Below are 26,857 nucleotides of genomic sequence, written 5' to 3'. Positions count from 1 at the left end.
TTCACTCCTTCTTGGGAAATACCAGCGAACCCCCTGGCTTAGCATGGGTGAGGTGGTGAGGTCTGGACTCATCCCTGACTCTGGTTTCTCGACCACTTGGGCCACCATGTTTTTCCCGGGAGTTGGCAAGTGGAGTGGGCTACCCCAACCTGCCGTGAGACATTGGGGTCAGCTTCCTCAAAGCAAGGAGGCTAGAAGGCAGGTGATTTACTCAGAGGTAATTTACTCAGTGCTCCTCAGTCTCTTGCCAACTCTGCCATTTCAGAAGGGCTTTTTCGGTTAATTAAAGAGAGGAGAGACCAATTACATTCAGCTCTGCCTTGTGGAAAGAAGACTTAGTGGTGTCTTTACAAGCTTTGCTCTTCCCAGCACCCTCCTCCCTGCCCTCCCCCAAGGCCCCAGGGCAGAACTCTTTTTCAATCTCCTCGAAGGATGAATGACTCTCAGATAAATACACAAACGGCAAGGATAATTACATCTGGCAGGCGCTTGAAGCAAAGCCCTGGACTATTACTGCCCTTATACCCTCACGGGTCCCTCATTCCTGCCCTGTGCAGAGTCCTTGAGCAGAAAGAAATAACAAACACTCCTGGCGCCATGGTGAGCTGCAGTCAACCATGTTTATGAACTGCAGGGAAGGTTCCCCAGCCAGCATCTCCAGGGCTGTCCTTTGGGTTGAGGCAGCTATCTAATAAAAGACCATTTTCGTAATCAGTGTTCAGTGAAAACGTACTGTTTTCACTTATAGAAACAGTGAAGCCACCTGCTATTTAAAGACACCCCCCAACTCTTCTGCCTCACCCCAGGGCGGAGTCTTCCAGCTCACTCCCTCAGCCAGCTGTGTCTTGTCAGGGTTCCAGTCTCCTCCCTCGGAAGCATAAATCTCTCTGACCATCCATCCCAGGAGCTTTGCTTTTTTATACTTGGTCTGGGGTCTGGGATTATGGCCTCGCCCACAAAGACAGCTTCACCGAGAGTGGTCAGCTAGGGAGGCCCTAGGTGTACCTTAGCAAGTGAAGAGTAAATGCACAGTGACTCTCCTTCTGCATCTCAACTCACTGATTCACTCCCCACCCGATCCCACACACCTCCGCTGAGTCAGGCACTGACAAGTGAGAGGGCGGAGAGGAGAGAGGAAGGGAAGAAGATGCTGCTGCAGAGACAGGAGCACAGGAACCCAGAGTGAAAGGAAGAAAGCAAAACAAAGAGAGAAATGCCGCAACCTCCATTAGCCAGCTGGCCTGGGGAATGGCACATTTTGGTTAATGGAAGTTTCTAGTTAAATACAAATGGAGCCAAAATCGTTCTGTCTTAACCCTAAATTTAGAAAAGCTTTCTACAGAGTGTTAGTTCACTTTCTTATCTCCATTACAGATGGGGAACATGGGCTCTTACAGCACCTGAAAGGGCAGCAGCCTGGACATGAACACCAATTGCACGCTGGAGAGTCTGTGGAAGGAGGCGTCCCAGCCTGGGTGAAATATACGTAGAACCCCCATGTTTATCCTGAAAGCAAAATCTCTGCTTATAAACTTCCTTTTTCATGTTTTTGACTTATCCTAATCATGGATTGCTGAGAATTTGTGTTTGAGTTTAACTACATAATACGCTCTTATTCATCCTCCAAATCTCAACTTGACTGTCAACTCCTCTGTGAAGCCTTTCTGATTACTCCTTCCTCTCTCCCCTCCGGCCCTCCTAGTTAATCCCTCTTTGCTGAGCATACTGTGTTTAAATACTTTATTAACATGAATGCAATGGCAGGAGATTGAGGGAGGGCTTCATCTATGACCCTGCTTGTTAAGGAGCTGAACTCCAAGTCTTTGCCTTGTGATAGTAATAACCCCCAATTACATGTGAATTCCCAGAAGGCATAAAACACGTCCAGTTTTCCTGTTATACACCCAGCTCATGGCCATAAACAAGGGAGGGAAGGAAGAAAGAGAAAATCTATAAACAGATAAGAGGAGAGGGAAAGAAATCATTTATAGGCTTGGTGTTTTTATCTTAATTCTGAGACTTATTCCATGTCTGTTTCCCTCTGATTTGTAAAACAAAGTGCCTTGCACAATGTTTCTGAGTTCTGAAACAACTCAGAGAGGTGATATTTCTTTTTCCATGAACCAGTCCATTCTCAGAATGCACAGTAGGGGATCAGGGTGGGGCGGGAGTTCGGGGACAAAAATCATGCATCTGTTATTAAGAGCCAAATAGACACAATGCCAGATCTGTGGAGGTTGATGCTCAGGATAGGTTGGAGACCAACCAAGAGATAGATGGTCAGCTGCACTCTACATTTGCCGTGTCTGTCTTCCGTGGGCCATGATAGAAAATCACCGCAATAGTCCTCTCGGTCCACAACGTGTGGCTGAGAACGGAAAATCGGGAGTAAAGAAAAACAGGGCAGGACATTGTGTCCAGTTCCACAGGCCTGGTTGTGCCACGTCTCTGGGCTCGGAGGCAGCTGCCTGGCCATTGGCCCTGCAGCTGCTCACTGGAGGGCGGTGGACGAGCAGGCGGGGCTGATACCTGGGGATTAGCTCCATCAGCCCTGAGCTCAGCAGAAACCCGCATCCTTCTCTTCCCTGGGCCTCCTCGCGGTGCCTGGCCCCCAGCTGGTCCTGGCAACCTCACGTCTGTTGGCCGTGACATCAAGTCTAATTTAAGCGAGGGGCCTGGTGATCCTCTTAACAACCCTCGGAGAAGGCCTGCGTGTTGGTTACAAACCAAGCAGACGGGCTTCCCTGGTGGCGCAGTGGTTGAGAGTCTGCCTGCCGATGCAGGGGATACGGGTTCGTGCCCCGATCCAGGAAGATCCCACATGCCGCGGAGCGGCTGGGCCCGTGAGCCATGGTCGCTGAGCCTGCGCGTCCGGAGCCTGTACTCCGCAACGGGAGAGGCCACAACAGTAAGAGGCCCGCGTACTGCAAAAAAAAACAAAAACAAAAACCAAGCAGCCAATAGCCCTCTTACACTGGGGGTTTTACAGACAAGGGAATGCGTGGTGAAGTTCTGTTCTAGAGGTGGTAACAGTGTCCGCTAGGATTCCCAAGGTAGACAATGTGTCTGCCAGCTTGGCAGACACACTGCCCACTGTGGCTGTGTGCATCAGCTGTGTATGCAGAGCTCTACCCACGGGATGAAACAGGACGCGCACAGCACGTTCCCTCAGCGTGTCCGGCCTCCTCTGGCTTCCAGCGGGCGGGGCCTGTCCTTACTTCTTCCATATTCTCAGCGTCTGGAACCTGACAAAGGGTTGGTGCTCAACAGATGCTCCCTGAGGGAATATAATAGGTCTATTTTCAGAATTCAGTTATGACTGGATCACGGCTGGCCCGTTGTCTCTTTGCTCCTTTATAGGGATGAGCTCATAGACTGTCCCGCAATCCCCAGCAGCTCACCTGTTGCTCAGCTGCCACCACCTGGACAGGAAGGCGGCTCCCATGCCAGCAAGACAGAGCACCCAGGGTCCTGCCCCAGGCCCATTCCTTCCTCCCTCTTTCTTGGCTTCCTTCCTCCCTCCCTCCCTCTTTCCCATCTGGCAGAGTGACCAGTTGTTCGGTTTGCCCAAGTCTGAGGGATTTCCCAGGACACAAGACTTACAATGCTAAAATCAGGAAAGTCCCAGCAAACCTGGGCAAGTTGGTCAGTTGATCCCCCTTTTCTCTTCCAGAAACGTTTAATGGACTGTAATATGACCCTGCGGACATATCAGGAATATGATAAAGCTTCAGCCCTCGGTAATCTCACATTCTAATGGGATGGAGACACAGTGGGCGAGATATTGTGGAGTACCAATGAGAGGCGTATCGGCTAGAGAGTGAGAGGAAGGATGCGGTGAAATCAGGGAAGGCTTCCTTCAAGACAGGACATCAAACGATGCACCCAGTCCCAGTCAGGGAGACTGAGACAAGTATTTCCTTAAGAGGTGGGAGTATCTACCTACCTTGGCGCCATAGCGTTGCTGAGGAATTCACAGAGGATGACGGTGTCGTATACGGTGTAACACTATCCTGGGAAATTATGGGCCCAGGCTGAGTTGGGATGTGATGACTGGTTTTACTTGGGGTAAAAAAGCTATTTACAGAGCCAAACTCCCTTTGCTCCAGAATGAGGAAATGTTAATGGCATTTCTACTCCATTCTCATCAGCTTCCTCCCTCCCATCTGTATCCTACATTCCTCTTTCCCACCTCTGAAAACATAAGTAAGGATCTTGACCCGTCACAAGACAGGTGATCATTTCAATTCCTTTCTTATCGCACCTCAAGCCTCAATTTCCATCACATCTACAACATAGGGCCCGGTGAAGCTGGAATTGGGGGCCCTAGTGCCTTTTGGCCTAGGATTTCAGAGTCTGGTGTCCATAGCTACCTTCACTGGGCAGCTCTTGAGGAAACTCAAGGCTTCCAACCCCTCCTTCACATCCATCTTTCAGATTCTAGGGGAAGGACCTTGGATATTCAGTGGGAGTCTACTCACAGCCTGCTCCTTGGTCAGTCTTGAAATGGGGTAACTTCTGTCCTCTCTGATTTTTCTGGCCTTCGTGACTCACTGCCCTGGGAATCTTTGTTTCCCACAGTGATTGCTGAGACCAGGTGATGACAGGTGTGTCTGAATGAGAGCCTTGTACTCTTTGCTCAGGTTTGTGCTAGACCAAGCTGCCCCCCATGTGAGCACACACCCACAGCACGTGTGCTTGGCGCTCCTGATGCTTCAGCTCCCCTTTAGCCTGGCTATCCAGTGGGAGTGGCTGGAGGGCTCAGAGGTGAGTTCATTCATTTCCATACAGCAGTCTGTGTTTCCTGATCAATCAAGGCCTCTTGGGTTTCTCTAATTTGACTGGGTCATCATATCTCTCCAGCACTGTATTCAAGGGGAATTCTAAGTGATGACTTACAAACAATTTAGGGCATTTATTCTATTTCTTTAAAAGTAATTTTTGTAAGTTTCATCTTGTCCTACATTCACCCTCCACCTATACCTTAACATATTCTCTTCCAGCTTATATACTGGAGAATCCTTCGTATGAGCCTAGGGTAGAAGTCTTCATCTGGTGGCAGTGGAAAGAGATGCCCATGAATCTTCTTCAGAAGGGCAGGTGGCCATGTCTCTGGCCCACCAGCTTTGACAGCTGCATTGTCAGAGCCTGCTAAGCTGCCTTAGGAGAGCCTGCACTAGAGGATGTGGGGGCTGGGTCCCCTGTTTGTTTGCAGGCCAGAAACCCTGCAGACCCCTCAGGGGGCTATTCTTCTCGTCTGCTTTATGGTGATAGGTACAGTGATGTCACTGATGATGAAGATGAGAAGGAGGAAGCTGGGATCTGAGTGACCTAGTGACATGCATGAATTGATCTGGTAATTGAAACCTTTTCACTGGGAACGTCCAACAGTTTCATAGCAATTGACATCCTGGATTGACCAGTAGCAGCTGTTGAAACTGAGTCCCGAAGGATTCTGGAGTTGCATCAAGGGTCACCTGCAGACAATGTGATAACCAATTAGTGACGTCAGATGTAGCCAAAAAAGGGAGTGGGAATTTCATATACTCATCACCTGTGCAGCTTCAAGTGTGGGCTGTTTGCGTCTCTCCTCATTCGCAGGAGTTGAGTCACCTTAGCTGTTTCAGTTTGTACTGGGTTATTTATGAGAGGGCCGGAATGGCTGGTCACGCTTTACTGCTCTCCTACTGTACTCGGGGTGCTCTGCTGTGTTTGTTGACTGCCTTATCTCTAACACTTCAGAGGGCTGGGAAAGCGACTTTTCTTAGAGTAACCTTGCTTCCCAGCCTCCACCTTTTTCTCTGCTTCCTGTTGCGGGCACAGTCGGTTTTTCAGTGATGGGGCTGATGTCATGATGGTTTCAAGTGATTTGGCCCAAAGACAACACCTACTCCCTGAACAATACCCATGAAAACTTAATACAGTCACTCAAGTGAGTCACATTTTCCCCGTGGATGTGATTTGCAGATGTCGAGATGGAGCTCCCCAGAGCTGCCTTCTGAAATGGAACTTCCAGAAAACAGCAGACAGTCTGAAGATCAGCCTTCCCAGAAAAAGAAGAGCCTCCTATAGACCAGCAAGGGCTCTGATCACACGATTGAATGCAAGGTTTCCAAAGAAATCGAAATGAGCATGGAAAATTTCTCTTGCGGAAAGATTCGAGCTCACAATATACCTGACGAAAAGGAATCATTTCTTCCCCCTCAGACTATTCACAGATACTGGCTCATTTGATTCTCATAATGACCCATGGTTGTGGGCTGTGGATACGGACCGTGAAGCTGTTATCCTACATTTTCTGGCTGAGAGAAGAGAGGAATGTTTTGGTGGCTTGCATCTCAGGGTACGTAGCTAGTGAATGATGGAGGCAAGCTTGGGCCTTCTAGTTACCTCTGGACAGTGCTCTGTCCACCCCACCCAGCCTTTACAAACTGGAGGGAGGCCACCTAAGTAGCAATGCATTTATTTTTCTTTCAGAGACAAATGTATCTTAAAAAAAAATAAGAATGAAGGTCAAAAATTTGTCTCAAATAAACATGAAAAAATTAAGGATTTTAGTTATATTTTATAATAATTCAAAGACTTTTTTAAAGGTGAACAAACTGAGGGGCAGAGTAGAGACAAAAAGAAATGGAAAAAGACACACTCAGAGTGCCACACATGGCCACAACTTATATGGAGTCACAGCCCCATTGTGTGGCTTTTTAGATTATAAAGATGTGGTTAGGTTTCCACAAATACAAGCAGAAATATGGGGAGTACTTCTCCTGGGAACTGGTGACATTGAGGATAAAATTTCAAAAGACCCTGGAACCAGAGGTCTCTTAGCCCTGGCCAGAGACAAGGGAGATAAATTCCTTCAGTGGTGTAATGTTGAACTTCCAGAACCGAGCTATTGCCCTGGCTTCAGCCCTCTCTTTATAACAATGAGCACATAGAATACAAAGTGTAAGAGAAAGCCTGGCAAGAGAAAACCAAAGGCGCAGCCCTTTAACAACACATGAGAATCACCTGGGAAGCTGGAAACCCACAATGCCTGGCCCCACCCCAAACCAACCCAGTCAGAACCCTGGGGCTGTGCTCAGGCATCAGTACTTAAAGCCCCCTGCCAAGGTTAAGAAGCCCGGTTTAAGAGATGTGTCCCAAAAATGCTGACTTAGGAAAGGAAGATGTACCGAAATAGCTGCAATGAGATGGGGGATGGCCACACAAAGCCTTCTCCTGGAAGCGTGATTGAGAACAAAAGCTGGGGGTGATTCAAGAGGTCAGAATGAAGGGCAGGGCCTGTCGTGGTCGAAGACACCGCACTCTCTCTGGTTGAACTGCCGTGGGACTTTGCTGGACAGCTGAATGTAAGAACACTTTCCCCACTTTTGCCTTAATTAATCTTTATTCCAAATGAACTATTTTGAGCACTGGGAGAAGGGTGATAAATGCCCCAATTCATGTGGTTCTTTGCCCCGCTCTGCGTTACGGGTGGGGGAATTAGCTAAGGGAACACACGTACTCTTTTTTGTTTTGTTTAAACTTTTTAAATTATCTTTTTATTGAGACATAATTGACATAACATTGTGTCAGTTTTAGGTGTACAATATAATGATTTGGTATGTGTATCTATTGTGAACACGCAGTATTTGTCTTTTTCTGTCTGACTTATTTCACTTAGCATAATGCCCTCAGGGTCCATCCCTGTTGTTGCTGATGGTTGCCGTTTTAAAAAATTGGTTTTTAGGTTTTTGTTTTTGTTTTTTGTGTGTGTGTGTGGTACGCGGGCCTCTCACTGTTGTGGCCTCTCCCGTTGCGGAGCACAGGCTCCGGACGCGCAGGCTCAGCGGCCATGGCTCACGGGCCCAGCCGCTCCGCGGCACGTGGGATCTTCCCGGACCGGGGCACGAACCCTTGTCCCCTGCATCGGCAGGCGGACTCTCAACCACTGCGCCACCAGGGAAGCCCGGTTTTTAGTTTTTTTAAATTGAAGTATAGTTGATGTATAATAATATATGAGTTACAGGTGTACAATTTAGTGATTCACAAATTTTAAAGCTTATACTCCATTTATAGTTAGTATAAAATATTGGCTATATTCCCTGTGCTGTATGATATATTCTTGTAGCTTATTTTATACCTAATAGTTTGTATCTCTTAATCCCATACCCCTATATTGCCCCACCCCACTTCCCTCTTCCCACTGGTAATCACTAGTTTGCTCTCTATATCTGTGAGTCTGCTTCATTTTTATTATGTTCACTAATTTGTTGTATTTTTAGATTCCACATATAAGTGATATCATACAGTATTTGTCTTTCTCTGACTTATTTTACTTAGCATAATGCCCTCCAATTCCATCCATGTTGCTGCAAATGGCAAGATTTTGTTCTTTATTATGGCTGAGTGATATTTCATTGTGTATATATACCACATCTTCTTTATCCATTCATCTGTTGATGGACACTTAGGTTGTTTCCATATCTTTGCAGTTATAAATAATGCAGCTATGGACATTGGGGTGCATGTATCTTCTTGAATTAGTGTTTTTGTTTTTATTGGATATATACCCAGGAGTGGAATTTCTGGTTCACATGGTAGTTCTGTTTTTAGCTTTTTGAGAAACCTCCATACTGTTTTCCCCAGAGGCTGCACCAGTTTACGTTACCACCAACAGTGCATGAGGGTTCCCTTTTCTCCACATCCTTGCCAACATTTGTCATTTGTGTTCTTTTTGATGATAGCCATTCTGACAGGTGTGAAGTAATATTTCATTGTGGTTTTGATTTGCATTTCCCTGAAGTTGAGTGATGTTGAGCATCTTTCCATGTGCCTGTTGACCATCTGCATCTCCTCTTTGGAAAAATGTCTATTCAGTTCTTCTGCCCATTTTAAAATCAGGTTGTTTGATTTTTTTTTGATGTTGAGTTGCATGAGCTATTTATATATGTTGGATGCTAACCCCTTATTGGTCATGTCATTTGCAAATATTTTCTCCCATTCAGTAGGTTGTGTTTTCATTTTGTTGATAGTTTCCTTTGCTGTTCAAAAGTTTTTAAGTTTAATTAGGTCCCATTTGTTTATTTTTGCTTTTATTTCCTTTGTTTGAGGAGACAGGTTAAAAAAAATACTGCTACAATTTGTGTCAAAGAGTGTTCTGTCTATGTTTTCCTCTAGGAGTTTTATGGTATCCGGTCTTACATTCAGGTCTTTAATCCATTTTGAGTTTATTTTTGTTTATGGTGTTAGAGAATGTTATAATTTCATTATTTTACATGTAGATGTTCAGTTTTCCTAGCACCACTTATTGAAGTGACTGTCTTTTCTCCATTGTATATTCTTGCCTCCTTTGTCATAAATTAATTGACCATAAGTGCATTGGTTTATTTCTGGCCTCTCTATTCTCTTCCATCGATCCATGTGTCTGTTTTTGTGCCAGTACCATACTGTTTTTATTACTGTAGCTTTGTAGTATAGTCTGATGTCAGGTAATGTGATTCCTCCAGCTCTGTTCTTCTTTCTCAAAGTTGTTTTGGCTATTCAGGGTTTTTTGTGTTTCCATACAAATTTTAAAATTATTTGTTCTTGTTCTGTGAAAAATGCCATTGGTATTTTGATAGGGATTGCACTGAATATGTAGATTGCCTTGGGAAGTATAGGCATTTTAACAATGTTAATTCTTCCAATCTAAGAACAGGGTATATCTTTCCATCTCTTTGTGCCATCTTCAAGTTCCTTCATCAGCATCTTATAGTTTTCCAAGTACAGGTCTTTTACCTCCTTAGGTAGGTTTATTCCTAGGTATTTCATCCTTTTTGATGCGATGATAAATGGGACTGTTTCCTTAATTTCTCTTTCTGACAGTTCACCGTTAATATAAAAATACAACAGATTTCTGTATATTAATTTTGTATCCTGCAACTACTGAATTCATTGACGAGCTCTAATAATTTTTCTGGTGGCATCTTTAGGATTTCCTATGTGTAGTATCATGTCATGTGCAAACAGTGACAGTTTTACTTCTTCCTTTCCAATTTGTATTCATTTTATTTCTTTTTCTAATCTGATTACTGTGGCTAGAACTTCTAAAACTGTGTTAAACAAAAGTGGCAAGAGTGGGCATTCTTGTCTTGTTCCTGATCTTAGAAGAAATGCTTTCAGCTTTTCACCATTGAGTATGATGTTAGCTGTGGCTTTGTCATATATGGCCTTTATTATGTTGAGGTAGGTTCCCTTTAAGCCCACTTTCTGGAGAGTTTTTATCATAAATGGATTTTGAATTTTGTCAAAGCCTTTTCTGCATCTATTGAGATGATCATATGGTTTTTATTCTTCAGTTTGTTCATGTGGTGTATCACATTAATTGATTTGCAGATACCGAAAAATCCTTGTATCCCTGGGATAAATCCCACTTGATCATGGTGTATGATTCTTTTAATGTATTGTTGGATTTGGTTTGCTAATTATTTGTTGTTGGGGATTTTTGCATCCATGTTTATCAGTGATATTGGCCTGTGTTTTTTTTTTTTTTTTTTTGGCGTTATCTTTGGTTTTGGTATCAGGGTGATGCTGACCTCATAGAATAAGTTCAGAAGGGAACACACATATTCTTATGTAGAATACCTAAGGCTGCTCTCTTCTTAAGAAGGACAATGACCAGTGATGAACAGGACAGCCATACAGAAATCCACATGAATCACCTGTGGAGTTGCCCTGCCAGGACAGCAGAAAATTAGCAAGTGTCTCAGTGAGGAGCTCTGAGACAACAGGGGATAAGTTTCCAAATTCCTTCTGAGATGGAATCCGGATGAGGAATTTCCCCTTTTGTAAATGGCCTGAACGAAGTATGAGATATCCTTTTAGATCAACATCAGTATCACAGCACTTGATATTGCTGCCCCTCCCCAGGAATTCTGAGCAGCACTAGCCTCCCTTCTGTCTGTTAGAGAAGAAGCTCCCTGGGGGCTCCTCCGTGCTCAGCTTTGCATCCTGTATAGTGTGCAGCTTATCTCTTACCTGGCATGTAGTAGAAACAGAGTGAATGTTGGTGGAGTGAACCATTACAATGCAGCTGGTGCTGTGAGGGGCCTCCCCCAGGAAAGCAGGCCCCACCTTCTGTTGCTGCTGTTGCAGAAATGCCCTCTGTGAACACAGGCTCGAGGTGGGCATTTCCACTCTCCCTCCAAGCTCATTCAAAATAAGGGCTGGGAAGAAGAGAATTGACTAGAGATGGTCTTGAGGTGACATTTATGATCGTGATACTTGGAGACTCGGAGGCAGGAGGGCTGAGGGCCAAAGGGGGTCAAATGGCCTGATCTTACCCCTCAGGGCAGGGCCAACATTTGGGGGAGGTACTTGAGGGACCAGAGCCACAGGTGTCACTGCTTCCCAGCAACCACAGCTGTGATCAAGTGAGATTTTATGATGCCAGGCTCCTTCTGGGAGGCCCGGACCACTCTGACACTGGGTGTCCAAGTGGGCTCAAGGGCTGAATTTTTCTACTGGTGACAAAGCTCTTGTTTCCTTCTCGGCAGTAGGAGCCCCTCTGGAGCCTTGGAAAACTTTCCACCTTCTGCACAAAGCATCCTGCCCATACCCTTAAGAAACAATTATAAAAATGGAAGCTTACATCTCCATTGCTCAGTCTCGCTTTATTTTTGCCCGTAGAACATAGAAGTTTCCAGTCTGCGTCTCCCGTGCTCTGATGTTCTGGATGAATCACATTCTGAGGTAGAGCTTGGAGGCCCGGCTCATCTGAACTGTCAGAGAGAGGACGCAGATATGTTGGTCAGAGCAATTACAGAGAGAGGTCAGGGCCTTAGAGGTTTTGGCTGCTGTGCCAGCGATTAGGTTAGAATCAGTTGGACAAACAGATTCATGCTGGCTGAATGGGGTCACTCAGGGGAAATAAAAGACTACTTTAATCAAGGCTAAGTCATATCTCCCAGCCAGGCAGCTGTAGTCAGGGCCTAAGAATGTCTGTTCTGGGACACTAAGGCCCGGCCTGCTTCTGTTAGCTGGGACGCTGCACCTGCACTGGCCAGGAATGTGGTCAGAGATGGAGGCCTAGGAGGAGAAAATCTAGGTCAATCTCTGTTGCCTCTGAAGATTTCAGTTTTATGATTTGAAATATACTTCTCATTTGGTCCAGGTAACTTCCAGACCCCGAGTTTATGAACAGAGGCACCTTCCAGCAAGTCAAGTGGCTGCAAAGAAATATACAGTTAGTCCAAGAGTTGGGATGTATTTGGATGGACCTCCATGATCTCCCAGGCTGGCTGATTGGCCCTGCCTTTTGTTAGTACTGAGCAAAGAAACCTTCCAGGTGAGGGCAAGGGCTACAGCATGTCGACTGTCCTGCCACCTCCTCCTCCTGTGCCTTCTGGGAAAGAGGACTTGGCCTGAAGTTTCCTGAGTGTTTCTTTGATGGAAACACTTGGGCTTTTGAGAATCAGTAATATTTAGTCCTTCTGGCTGGGGCAGTCAGGGAGGACAAACTGATCACTGTGTTTAAGAAGTGGTAGCATTTAGGCCAAAGTTTCTCAAATCTGACTGCACCTTAGACTTGCCGGGAGGTGGGGAGAGGGTGGGCGAGGCAGGGGTTAACAGTATTCACATGCCTGGGCTCTACCCAGATATTTCTCATTTAATTGTTGAGCATGAGGCACGGGCATCAACAGTGCTCCTAAAGCTTCTCAGGTGACACTAATGTGCGGCCAGAGTTGAGAACCCCTGGATTCAGGTTCTCAGCTGAAGTGAAATCTGTAGGTGTGGGGATGTGGCCTGTCTCTAATTAGATGATAAACACCCAGGGAGCGAGGACAGTGCCTCCCTGTTTTGGCATCTCCTCCCTCAGTTTAACAGAGTGCAGTACACAATGGGTTCTCAGTAAGCATTTAAATATGAATTCTTGGGTGCGTAGAGAAACAGTAACATTCGCTTAGAAATCTCATCCACTTGAGGCAGTGACTATTATTTTAAACATGCTGCAATGCAGAGGTCCTTGTAGGGAAGTCTGGGCCAGCTGGACCCATCACCACAATTACACTCAGCACCATTCTAACTACTTAAGAAATGTCTGGATGGAAAAACTTCCCAGACAATGGAAAGTAGATGGTGCCTAGGGTGTTTCTTTCTTCCTTTTTTTTTTTTTTTTTTTTGGTGGGAGGTGTCAAGTCTCTGATAATGAAAACAGAGAGGGCATATCTTAGATTACTTGCTTCTGTAACTCACTGGGGAGTATTATCTCATTATCTAGTTTTCCTTTGACAAGTTAGACAATAGTGTCACTTGTCTAAATATCTCTGGAAGGATCCTTGGCAACTATGCCCCGATACACCATTACGAGCCAGTGTATCAGCTGTGGGTCCGGGCACTTCATTCTGATAAAGAAGGAAACTAAGAAAATCACAAGAAAAAAGAGAGGTGAGCAGGAAGACAAGGTCAAGAGAGGGCGACACTGGAGTTTAGAGTGAAAGCGTCTTTGCTGCAGACGTCTTTGCTACATAGCACTGTCCTCTATGGATTGTATTTTTAAAATTGACCTGAAAGCATAGAGGAGCATTTCAGATTTTAAAAAGTAGCAAATACAACAAGGAGGGATTTTGAATCAATAATTAAGAGACTAGATGGAGCTTCACAATTATGTGCTTAGAATACCGTGAACAGTAGATTTCTCGCCTTCCTTTCCCTTCCCTTTGTATCGTTCTCTCCTTTCCTCCCTCCCTTCTTTCCCGTAAACACTGACCAAACTAAGAAGAAAAGCTCACAGCCTCCACATCCCCTCAAAGAGGTCCTGCATTAATAGGGAAGACAGGAAAAGGCAGCAGTGGCAGCTCTGATGAAGGGCGGAACGTGAGACGTGCCTGTGGGAAAGAGCTGGGAAGGGAGGGGCTATGTTCCCAAAAGGGAGAAGGTTTGCAAGTGAACCCAGCGCTGGTTCTCAGAGTCTGGAAGGACATCTAAGTCCATCCCGTCCAGATCCCTATGAGAGCTGTAACCAGCCAGTGGTCGTCTGACCTTTCTTAAACATCTACAGTCAGCTCTGGCACCCTTGAGACAAGCAACAGACAAAGTCTGTGTCAGTATTACAAGAGGGTTATAAGAGAAAATTGGCAACCTGGCTGAAGCAAAAAAGGTAATTTAATAGCTCATATAACTGAAATGTCCAGGGCTTAGGTCTGGCTTCAATCAAGGCGGGGTGTAGGGGTTCAGATGGCACCATTGAGAGTCTTCTGCCCTCTCCCTCTCTCAGCCCTGCTTCCCTCGAGCTTGGCTTCATCCTCAGGCAGGCACAGTGACCCCCCCCCCCCCGCAACTCAAAGCTCCTACCAGCCTGGAACTCAGGAAGGAGAGAACATCTCTTTCCTACTAGTCTTGGGCACTCTCATTAGCCCAGCTTGAGTCAGGGCTGATTCCCAAACTAAGAGGGAAGGAGTAATGAAGGGTAACTCCTGGGTTTCAGACCAGGGGAAAATGGAAAAGTTTAATACCTTGACCAAAATTAAGATAATCACAGGGAACTATATCCAGTTTTCTGGGATAAACCATACTGGAAAAGAATATTTTTTAAAAATGACTATATGTGTAAAGCAGTCGCTTTGCTGTATAGCAGAGATTGGCACAGCATTGTAAATCCATTATACTTCAATAAAAAAAAAAGAAAAAAGGATAATCTGGTTTTGGAAAAAATTGGAAAGGAAGAATTGGGTTTCAGGCAATTCAGAGGAATTGGTGGGATGCTAATGAATGGCAGGTGGTTAGAACAGTGAGGCTGGGGGTTCTGTGGGGAAGTTGGAATTGGAGATGAGAATTTGGGTCATCCTGTAGATAGGGGAACTGGAGCTACAGAATTGGTGTGTTCAACAGGGAGAGTATGTGTGAAAGCTGGGAGGGCTCTGTCCAGGCGGCTTGTGAGCTGTAAACATTCTGCAAACGAAAATTTCTATTAGCATCAGGATTACATGTGTGAGATAGGAGGAAAATGAGAAACCAGTGAAGGAGAAAGAGAATGTTGTGGGAGGCCTCATATACTATAGATCATAATAACCACAATTAGTCAGGATTTTTTTAAATTGATGTATAGTTGATTTACAAGGTTGTGTTAGTTTCAGGTGTACAGCAAAGTGATTCACTTATATATATGTATATATATATATATTCTTTTTCAGATTCTTTTTCCTTATAGATTATTATAAAATATTGAGTTTCCTGTGCTATACAGCAGGTCCTTGTTGGTTATATATTTTATATATAGTAGTGTATAGGATTTTTTTTTTACAAGTGATAGGAAACTCAATTCAAATTGGTTTAATAATAATAAAAGAGTATATTGACTCATGTAACAGGTAAGCCCAGGGTAGTCCAGGCTCAGATGTATTCAGGGACTCAGTGATTTGGGGACTTGTTTTTACTCTTTTCACCTTATTCTTCCCTATGTTGGCCCAGGAACCTTGTCCTTATGCTGGCAAAACAGCTGCTAGGAGCTCCATTCTATCTTCTCCATCAGGAAGAGCAGGTCTCCTCCAGACAGTTTCAGTGAAGTTCTATGAATGAGTCTGACTCTGGTGTAGCCCATTATATGCCCATTTCTAAGCCAATGGGTTGTCATGCTCTGATGCTTAGAATTAAGTCAACATCCATCTCGAGTTACGAATGGAGGCATCCAAACCACATGGACTGAGAATGAGGGAGGGACAGTTCCCTAGAGGAGGATTGGGGTGCTGTTCCCAGAGGGAGGTAGAATGGATACAGCCAAAACAATGACTCTCCACTACACAAACCAAGGGAAGAATGTCAAAGCAGGTGGTAGTCACCAGGGTCAGAAGACCCAGAGGTCAAAGAAGGTGGGAAGGGAATGGGCACAGTGTACTTTAGACATGTGACTGAGTCATTTGTTTCTTTAAAAGATCAGAAACATGGGAGGAGAACAGATTTTAGGGGGTGCAGGGGTGAGTGGGAGTGGAAATACCGAAGAGGCAGGGATTTGATATTTTAAAGAACTTGATCTGTGAAAGGAAGCAGAGAGGCTAGCTCTAAGCCTTCCCCACAATTACTGAGAGAGGCGCTGTGCTAGGCACTAGGAGGGCTGAAATGAGTCATTCTCAGCCTATGCCCTCAAGAAGCTCACAGCTTGGAAAGAAGAGAGAATTGTGAATGAATGGAGTATGCAGAGAAGGAATACTTAGTGACTCCAACGTTGAAGAGAAGGAAGGGGCACCAGTGAGAGCCCTCTCTTCTTCAAGAGAGAAGGATGAAATCTCTCCAAGGGTATCAGGGAGCTCTTCATGCGAGATGGTACCCAAGCTGGGTTTTGTAGGATGAATGGGAGTTTGCTTCAGGAAGCGAAATGGGGAAAGGAGTACTAAGCAAAGGCAAAGATTCCCTAAGAGGCTTGCGGGTGCATAGTGAGAAGTGCAGGGCTGGGGAAGGGCAAATGGAGAAAGGCCTGTGTGATGTGTGAGGTGTGTGTGGGGGGTTGTCCAGCAGTGGTGGGCGGGGACAGTGAAAGTCTGCAGTCAGGGCAAAGTATGTCTGATTAGCATGTTAAAAGAATCTCTCTGGAGTCAGTCTGGGGAGTGAGCTTTGTGGACACGGGCCAGTTCAGAGGATGTGTTGTTGTCATGGAAGGAGTAACAGAGGTCAGCACAGGACAGGGAAGAGGGGATGGAATGGAAGGATCATCCAGAGCAGAGAGAACTCATAGAACTGGTGATGATTGCATGAGAGAGCGAGTAACAGGGAAGCTTTGAGCACAGGCCATGGGGCTGTGGAAGGAGGAAAGGAGCCCCAGAGAGGGAGAACCAAAGGTGCAGGTGGGGAACAGATAACGGAGTAGAGGGGTCCCCAGAGAGCCAAGGGAAGGTGAGCAGGCTCCAGACACCTGTGGAGGCCAAGACAGGCTGAGCACCCGGTGGGGAGGAAGGATGGAGAATGTGGATAAGAAGTCAGTGTTAAGAGGAGGGCAGAACTGTTGGAGAGCTTTAATTTTCTCAGTTAAGAAAGAGGTGAATCACCTGTTGGGAGGGAGTGGGTTTCAGATTTTCCCTCTGGGGAAAAATGGGGAGAGTAAGAGCACCGTTCAATCACTGAGTCATGCCAACTCCACCCCCAACTGGGCCCTCCTCTCCCTCGCCTGCTATTTGCCTCATCTGGGTCCTCATTAACTACGCCAGCGGCATGCCGGGTGGCAGTGGGAGTGCTTGTCAGACCTTGATCACCCCAGGAGCTGCTTCAAAGCCTCGCCCACCCCTGCCTCGGATTCAGGAGCTCTGGAGTGAGACCCAGGCACGTGTGTTTTCAGAACACTTCATATAGGAGACTCTGAAATGCATCATAACCTCCCACTCCATTTCCAACACACCGCTGAGAATGACTGAGGTAACAGGCCAGAGTCCTGGAATCTGCCATGGGTGGGAGAAGATGGGCGGGGGGGATCATTTGCAGAAACTGGTGGGTGTCAAGTGACTCAGGAAGGGAGGACGAGGAGCACAGGCAGCTGGACCAGCAGATCCAGGAGAGCACGAGGTCTCCTGTTGTTACATTCAGGGAATACGCCTCTCCCAACCACACCAGTGCCAGTGACCACACAAGAGACTCAGAAGATCTGTAAAAACTGAGCTCAACCGAGGATAACCAGATTTTTTTGAAATATCATGGTCATTGTTCTAAAGGCAAGGAATGAAAATGGGGAGGAAAAAAAACTTCATAATGGAAAGGCCCTGGGCATCTTCAAACGTTGCAGCGGTGTGTGTGCAGCATTTCCCTCTGCTGGTTACAGTCGGACCTGCAGCTGTAAGGCAACTCATCCTTGGCTTCTTGACCACACCCTGGAGAGGGCAGGTCCGTGAGGCTTCTAAGAAGTTGTTGGTCAAGTCACAAACTATCATTAAATCAATACACATGACCTTTCAGGTATAAGCTGAGCCTTAAGCTTTAGACTTGGAGATTTGCCAGTTAACTGTGTTCAAATAAAGATTAAAAACTGTCCAGGAAAAATGCTAAGGCCCTGAAAAAATTTCTTTGGAAAATATTTGATATGCGCATAATGGCCACAGTCACCTGGAGACAAGCTACAGGGTTAGAAATTTTTTTTCTGGAATGAATGAACTTTCAAAAAAGGCTTGGTAATTCTATGCTGTTTAATAATAATAGTAGCCCACATTTATTGAACATTTATCATTATTGTTACCTTGTATGCGTGACATCAATTAGCGTTCACAACAGCCCAGAGTTCACATTAAGAACTATTATCATCCATATTTTACTGGTGAGGGAACTGAGGTATAAAGAGTATAGGTACCATGGGACCATGGTCATGGTCACAAAAGCTTGACAGATTGAGGAATTAAACCTAGAAGCATTATGTACCCTCCTTGTTAAGGTCATGCCAACTGCTTTATCAAATGTTCCAAAAATGTATGACTGCTCAAACATCCATCATAGATCTTTATTTCATTCTCATGTAATGGCCCCAGGCAGGCGTTTCTTGTGACTGGATGCCTCTCTTCTTCCATGTGCTGATTCAGGACTCGGGTTCTTTCTGCCTTGTGGCTGCCTATTAGCTGGGTCAGATCGTTTTCCTACACGTTTAGCTAGCTAGAAGGAGAGAAAAAAGCAACAAGAAAGCACTTCTGCTTCGTAAAAGCTGTGGCTCACATTCCAGTGGCAAGAACTAGACCCTTGGTCTCACATGGATGCCAAGGGCACTGGGAAATGCAGTTTCTGGCTGGTCAGCCACTTTCTAGCACCAACTCTGCACCATGGGAGGGGGAGCAGGGATTTGAGTGGTCAGCTGGCCATCTCTGCCCTCCCTCTAGTAAGTATGACAGGACGATTCACCGACTCAGGTCACACCATTTCTAGGAGGTTGAGAGAAACTGATCACTACCCCAGGTGAGCACCACCACCAGATCCTGAGACTGGTGTCTTTAGCAGTAAATCATTTGAGAGGCACTTTTCCTGCTGACAAAGCACTTTCACACCAATTATCTTATTTCATCCTCACGACTCCTGTGAGGTGGGTTAATTACCTCTAGTTCCCAGATAAGGAAACCAAGGCTAGGCAGTCAGGTGGCATGCCCAAATTCCCACAGTTGAGACTCAGGGCCTTCTCATTGCCACGTCCTGGAAATAGTGGTGTCTGCTAAGCTTAGGTGGAGTTTGACCAAAATATCTTATGTTGCGGGGAGAGGAGTGGGATGTTCTCCATGGCCTGAATCGACATTGCTCATGAAACCTGGAGGCTGTGATTCTGTCCAGTCTCTGCCTGGGATTCTAAAGTTGAAAAGAGTTGGTGGTGGCAGACAAAGGAGGCCGACAAAGGGAGGAGTGGCAAATAGAGGCTATTGGAGAGACAGCAAGCTCTCAATCTTCTCTTATTTTCTACCTTTACCAAATGTCACAGAACATACAAAACCACGGCTTACATTTCACAATTTAATAATTTACATTGCAGATTTCACTTGCTATTGACAACGCTATGGTGTTCTTAATTATTACAGATTTTTCCGTGTAGTTTGGGAGGGGTCTTCACTTTTCTTCCATCCATCCCACTCCCTCCTTCGAGTTTTATCAGTCTCTGAGAACAATCTAGTCATAAGGAGGAGCTCTCATTATTTTAACTCTCACCAAGCTATCCTTCTGTACTAGTTTAAACATTTAAAGTTTTAGTTTACATTTTTACTGTGAAATTTTTAAGTATATAAAACAGAAAAGTAATACGTAAACATACAGATGCTCTGGTGATTAAAAATATTAGCATTTTCCAAATATCTTTCTGTTACTGATTTCTAGATTAATTCTATTATGTTCAGAGAATAGAGCTTGCTTTCAATTATTTTACATTTGCTATGTTTTCTTTATGGCACAGAATGTGATCTATTGTGAATGTTCCATGTGCACTTGAAAAGAATGTGTATTCTGCTGCTGTTGGGTAAAGTGTTCCATATCAATATCATTCAGGTCAAGATTGTTGATCTTGTTGTTCATGTCTTCTATATGCTTGCTAATCTTCTGTCTACTCGTTTTATTGATCACTGAGAGAAGAGTGTTGAAATCTCCAGCTATAATTGTGGATCTCTCTATCTTTTCAGTTAAGTTTGTGCTTCACATATTTTGAAATTCTGTTGTTAGGGGCATACACATTTAAAATTGCTATGTCTTCTTGGAGAATTGAGCCTTTATTTTTATGAAATGCCCCTCTTTATCTATGAAAAAGCCCTTGCTCTGAAATCTGCTTTGTCTTATAATAGTATAGCCAATCCAGCATGGTATATTTTTCTCCATCTTTTTACTTGTGACCTATCTCTTTTTTTATGTTTGAAGAGGATTTCTTATGTCTTGTTTTCCACTCTAATTTTTGTTCCTCTGTTTTCTATTTCACACCTTCTTTTAGATTATTTAGACATTTAATATTATTGATTAATTTCCATTTGAATTATAAGTATTCCATTTCAATTTTTCTGTTGGCTTTTTGACTTTAACTTTTGTTTTTTTGTGGGGATTTTTTGTTTGTTTGTTTTAGTTTTAGTGGTGCTTTAGGATATACTATATATATAAATTTTGTCTACTTAGAGGTAATATTTTACTGCTTCAAGTAACATGTAGAAGACTTAAAATCCTATTGGTCTTTACTTTCCCCTCTCTATGTTATAACTGTCAAATGTACTACACCTACATACATGGAAATGTGAACCATACAATCTTATGATTTTTGTTTTCAATAGTCGTACATATTTTAAGGGGAGAGAAATAGTTTTTTATTAGTACAGATATTTACCATATCTGATGCTCTTCCTCATTCCCGAAATTCCAAGTTTTCCTCTGATAACATCTTCCTTCTGCCTGAAGAACTTCCTTTAGCATTTCTTTTAGAACTCTTTTGATTTTCCTTAATGACTGGAGACTCCATGGGGACCATGACTACAGCCCACCCTTGGGTCAAAAGCATAAGCAAAACAAGGGGGCGGGGGGACCCTGGAAACGCACCCCCATGTAGGTTGCTTCTTCATATTTGGACTCCTCAATCTGCCTGTTTTTCTTTACTTTTCAGAGTTCTCATGTAGTTCCCTTAGTATTTTGTCCAGTATTTTAGTTTATATCAGTGTAACAGCCTGTCAGTGTAATCGTCTCACTCCGTCTTGGCCCATGTCTGTTTTCTCCTGTGTTTGGTTGAATTTTCTCTTCATTTTCTAGCTTCTTAAGATGAAAGCTTAGATAATTGATTTGAGGCTTTTTTCTTTTCTAATATAAGCATTTAAAGCTATAAATTTCCCTCTAAGTACTGCTTTAGTTGCATCCCACAAATTTTAATATGATGTATCTCCATAATATTTCAGTTCAAAATATTTCCTAATTTTCTGTGTAGAGAATATTTGTAATATTTCCTCTTTGACCCATGGGATAGTTAGAAGTGCATTGTTTAATTTCTAAATATTTAGAGGCTCTGCCTATATATTTTTTGTTAGTGATTTCTAGCTTAATTCTTATGTCATCACAGAACACATTAAGTATAATTTCAATCCTGTTAAATGCATTGAGGCATGTTTCATGGCCTAGAGCCATTGTCTATAAATTGATTATGTATACTTGAAAAGATGTTATTCTATTAAAAATTAAGTGTGCTGAAATTCTATAGCTTGTACTTAAGCAATTCAGCTATGAGGCTTTACAACAGAGATAAATACTGCCATCCAAATTATGAATTACAGTTTAACAGTAATCTCAACAATCAGCAACCACTGTAGTTATCCTTATCTGACTTGTTTGGGAATCCTCTAGTCTCATTTTCTTCATGGTTCACAAAGTCATCACAGGCACAGAAAAAGATTCAACTTTAATGAATCCGTGATTCGACTGCACATGTCAACTTAAAAAATCACACGCAGGCCTACCTTGCTGCAGCTATTCCCAATGTGTTTTAAGTTAACTGTACAACCATTGTATCTATAAATAACTTAGCACCTTTTTGTCACTTAGAATAGCATGCAATACTACTTGAGTGAGCCATTTTGGAAGTAATACCAAGTTCTAGTGTTTGCTGCTTAGTATTGAAATGAATTTACTGTTCCGTCCTAGACATTTTGCACTAAAGTAGTTGAATTCATTCTTGTGTCTTTTTGTTAACGTGCTCTGTACCACTGGTGAGTGCTCCGTAGTTTCCTTACCTGCTGCTACAGAAAGTTATTTTACATCGCAATGGCTATCGCCAAGGCCACACACAAAAACACATTGTGTTTGCAACACTAACCCTTTGACTGCTAATGTATGTTTCTGCTTGCTGTGCCTTGTTATGGCTGCTTTTTTTGTGTAAAATAAAGTATGTTTGATGTTCTCCTTGTATACCTGCTGTTTTATACACTTGCAACAATTTCTCTTGTAAATGGAATGGTTTGGGGTTTTTAAATAAGCATTACCTGACAACCTACTATAGATAATGCAGAATTACTGAACAGTCTAATATTGACTTAGCCTGAGTAACTCTAAATTTAATTCTATACATCTTTCCAATCGTAATCACATATACTGTGGAACAGTATTGATAGTTACTGCAAATTACTGTTTCATTTAGATTATAACAGAAAATGAACAGAGAAGTACTGACTAAACCTATTGACTTCTCTGCTTAAAAGTGAAAGATTGAAACTATCAATGACATGTTATAATAAATGAATATCTATAGCCTCCCACTGCATCAGGAACAAGTTAAATGAAATCTTGTGAACTAATAATACATCAGCCCCATTTATTGGTTTGGAGACCATTTTAATTAATAATAAATGCCCAAAACATAGAACTTTAACCAAAGTCTTGTCCATTTTAAACAAAATGTGGATTGAAGGGACTTATAATTCCTGCTTTTTCTAATAGGAGTCCCTGAAGAACATATACCAAAGAGTTTGAGAACTTCATCCAAACCTACTTTAAAGCATTATGTGCAATTAAGTTGTTATGACATAATTACATTGCATAATTGTTGGGTCCGTTTTCTTGAGCTTATAATGTACCTGGAAAATAAACCTCCTGGGGAAAAAAAAAGCTCACACTGATTATTGGAGAAAGACTGTATATGCAAGCAAGATCTCATTTTAAAGAGGTGACTTGAAACTCCAAGAAAGCACTTGATGTTTTATATGCTTGTAGCAAATTGATGTTTTAATTGTAGTTTTATAGAAAGTATTAATGCTTTTATGTATTTCAGAAATTTCGTATGTTGAATGGAAATTGTTTTAAATGTATAAATATTTGAGTTTATGTAAGCATGAATATACTTGCTAAAAGTCACTTATGTTTCAGTTTGTGTAATAATAATATACAAATTTTAGTTTAAAATTTTTTCTTAAAACATTAGTGGCTTACATTTTAAAAAAGAAAAATCACCAGCATGAAATAGCAGAAAAGAAAAGATGTTATTATGCTATTTTTGGGTGTGATGGTCTGACCCTTGAACAACATGGAGGTTAGGGACACCAACACTTGTGTGGTCAGAAATTTGTGGATAACTTTACAGTTGGCCCTCCTTATCCCCCGTTCCACATCTGAGGATTCCACTAACTGTGGATTGTGTAGGACTGTAGTAAGTTTTTTCTTTTTTTAATACAATTTTTAAAGTTTACCTTCCATTTACAGTTATTACAAAATATTGGTTCTGTTCCCCATGTTGTACAATATACCCTTGAATCTATCTTACACCCAATAGTTTGTACCTCCCTGTCCCCCACCCCTATATCACCCCTCACCCCACTGCTCACTAGTAACCACTAGTTTGTTCTCTGTATCCATGAGTCTGCTTCTTGAACATTATAGTCACTAGTTTGTATTTTGTTTTAGATTCCACTTGTCAGTGATATCATAAAGTATTTTTTTTTACATCTTTATTGGAGTATAATTGCTTTACAAATGGTGTGTTAGTTTCTGCTTTATAACAAAGTGAATCAGTTATACATATACATCTGTTCCCATATCTTTTCCTTCTTGCCTCTCCCTCCCTCCCACCCTCCCTATCCCACCCCTCCAGGCGGTCACAAAGCACAGAGCTGATCTCCCTGTGCTATGCGGCTGCTTCCCACTAGCTATCTACCTTATGTTTGGTAGTGTATATATGTCCATGCCTCTCTCTCGCTTTGTCACAGCTTACCCTTTCCATTCCCCATATCCTCAAGTCCATTCTCTAGTAGGTCTGTGTCTTTATTCCTGTCTTACCCCTAGGTTTCCCATGAAATTTTTGTTTCTTAAATTCCATATATATGTGTTAGCACACGGTATTTGTATTTCTCTTCCTGACTTACTTCACTTTGTATGAGAGACTCTAGGTCTATCCACCTCATTACAAATAGCTCAATTTCGTTTCTTTTTATGGCTGAGTAATATTCCATTGTATATATGTGCCACATCTTCTTTATCCATTCAACCGATGATGGACACTTAGGTTGCTTCCACCTCCAGGCTATTGTAAATAGAGCTGCAGTGAACATTTTGGTACATAACTCTTTTTGAATTATGGTTTTCTCAGGGTATATGCCCAGTAGTGGGATTGCTGGGACATATGGTAGTTCTATTTGTAGTTTTTTAAGGAACCTCCATTCTGTTCTCCATAGTGACTGTACCAATTCACATTCCCACCAGCAGTGCAAGAGTGTTCCCTTTTCTCTACACCCTCTCCAGCATTTATTGTTTCTAGATGTTTTGATGATGGCCATTCTGACCATTCTGGTGTGAGATGATAGCTCATTGTAGTTTTGATTTGCATTTCTCTAATGATTAGTCATGTTGAGCATTCTTTCATGTGTTTGTTGGCAATCTGTATATCTTCTTTGGAGAAATGTCTATTTAGGTCTTCTGCTCATTTTTGGATTGGGTTGGTTGTTTTTTTGGTATTGAGCTGCATGAGCTGCTTATAAATTTTGGAGATTAATCCTTTGTCAGTTGCTTCATTTGTAAATATTTTCTCCCATTCTGAGGGTTGTCTTTTGGTCTTCTTTATGGTTTCCTTTGCTGTGCAAAAGCTTTTAAGTTTCATTTGGTCCCATTTGTTTATTTTTGTTTCTATTTGCGTTTCTCTAGGAAGTGGGTCAAAAAGGATCTTGCTGTGATTTATGTCATAGAGTGTCCTGCCTATGTTTTCCTCTAAGAGTTTGATAGTGTCTGGCCTTATGATTAGGTCTTTAATCCATTTTGAGCTTATTTTTGTGTATGGTGTTAGGGAGTGATCTAATCTTATACTTTTACATGTACCTGTCCAGTTTTCCCAGCACCACTATTTGAAGAGGCTGTCCTTTATCCACTGTACATTCCTGCCTCCTTTATCAAAGATAAGGTGACCATATGTGCGTGGGTTTATCTTTCTATCCTGTTCCATTGATCTGTCTTTCTGTTTTTGTGCCAGTACCATACTGTCTTGATTATTGTACCTTTGTAGTATAGTCTGAAGTCAGGGAGCCTGTTTCCTCCAGCTCTGTTTTTCGTTCTCAAGATTGCTTTGGCTTTTTGGGGTCTTTTGTGTTTCCATACAAATTGTGGCATTTTTTGTTCTAGTTCCGTGAAAAATGCCAGTGGTACTTTGATAGGGATTGCATTGAATCTGTAGATTGCTTTGGGTAGTAGAGTCATTTTCACAATGTTGATTCTTCCAATCCAAGAACATGGTATATCTCTCCATCTATTTGGATCATCTTTAATTTCTTTCATCAGTGTCTTATACTTTTCTGCATACAGGTCTTTTGTCTCCTTAGGTAGGTTTATTCCTAGATATTTAATTCTTTTTGTTGCAATGGTAAATGGGAGTGTTTTCTTGATTTCACTTTCAGATTTTTCATCATTAGTGTATAGGAATGCCAGAGATTTCTGTGCATTAATTTTGTATCCTGTTACATTACCGAATTCATTATTTAGCTCTTGTAGTTTTCTCATAGCATCTTTAGGATTCTCTATGTGTAGTATCATGACATCTGCAAACAGTGACAGCTTTATTTCTTCTTTTCCGATTTGGATTCCTTTTATTTCCTTTTCTTCTCTGATTGCTGTGGCTAAAACTTCCAAAACTATGTTGAATAAGAGTGGTGAGAGTGGGCAACCTTGTCTTATTCCTGATCTTAGTGGAAATGCTTTCAGTTTTTCACCATTGAGGACGATGTTCGCTGTGGGTTTGTCATATATGGCCTTTATTATCTTGAGGAAAATTCCCTCTGTGCCTACTTTCTGCAGGGTTTTTTTTTATCATAAATGGGTGTTGAATTTTGTCAAAAGCTTTCTCTGCATCTATTGAGATGATCATATGGTTTTTCTCCTTCAATTTGTTAATATGGTGTATCACGTTGATTGATTTGCATATACTGAAGAATCCTTGCATTCCTGGAATAAACTCCACTTGATCATGGTGTGTGATCCTTTTAATGTGCTGTTGGATTCTGTTTACTAGTATTTTGTTGAAGATTTTTGCATGTGTGTTCATCAGTGATATTGGCCTGTAGTTTTCTTTCTTTGTGACATCCTTGTCTGGTTTTGGTATCAAGGTGATGGTGGCCTCGTAGAATGAGTTTGGGAGTGTTCCTCCCTCTGCTATATTTTGGAAGAGTTTGAGAAGGATAGGTGTTAGCTCTTCTCTAAATGTTTGATAGAATTCGCCTGTGAAGCCATCTGGTCCTGAGCTTTTGCTTGTTGGAAGATTTTTCATCTCTGCTTCAATTTCAGTGCCTGTGATTGGTCTGTTCATACTTTCTATCTCTTCCTGATTCAGTCTTGGCACGTTGTGCATTTCTAAGAATTTGTCCATTTCTTCCAGGTTGTCCATTTTATTGGCATAGAATTGCTTGTAGTAATCTCTCATGATCTTTTGTATTTCTGCAGTGTCAGTTGTTACTTCTCCTTTTTCATT

The sequence above is a fragment of the Aethalodelphis obliquidens genome, unplaced genomic scaffold, assembly GCF_003676395.1.
Source record: "Aethalodelphis obliquidens isolate GAN/ISIS:26980383/991018 unplaced genomic scaffold, ASM367639v1 scaffold4, whole genome shotgun sequence".
NCBI classification, from domain to species: Eukaryota; Metazoa; Chordata; class Mammalia; order Artiodactyla; family Delphinidae; genus Aethalodelphis; species Aethalodelphis obliquidens.
The sequence above is the reverse complement of the archived record's forward strand: the minus strand, read 5'-3'. Positions refer to the sequence as shown.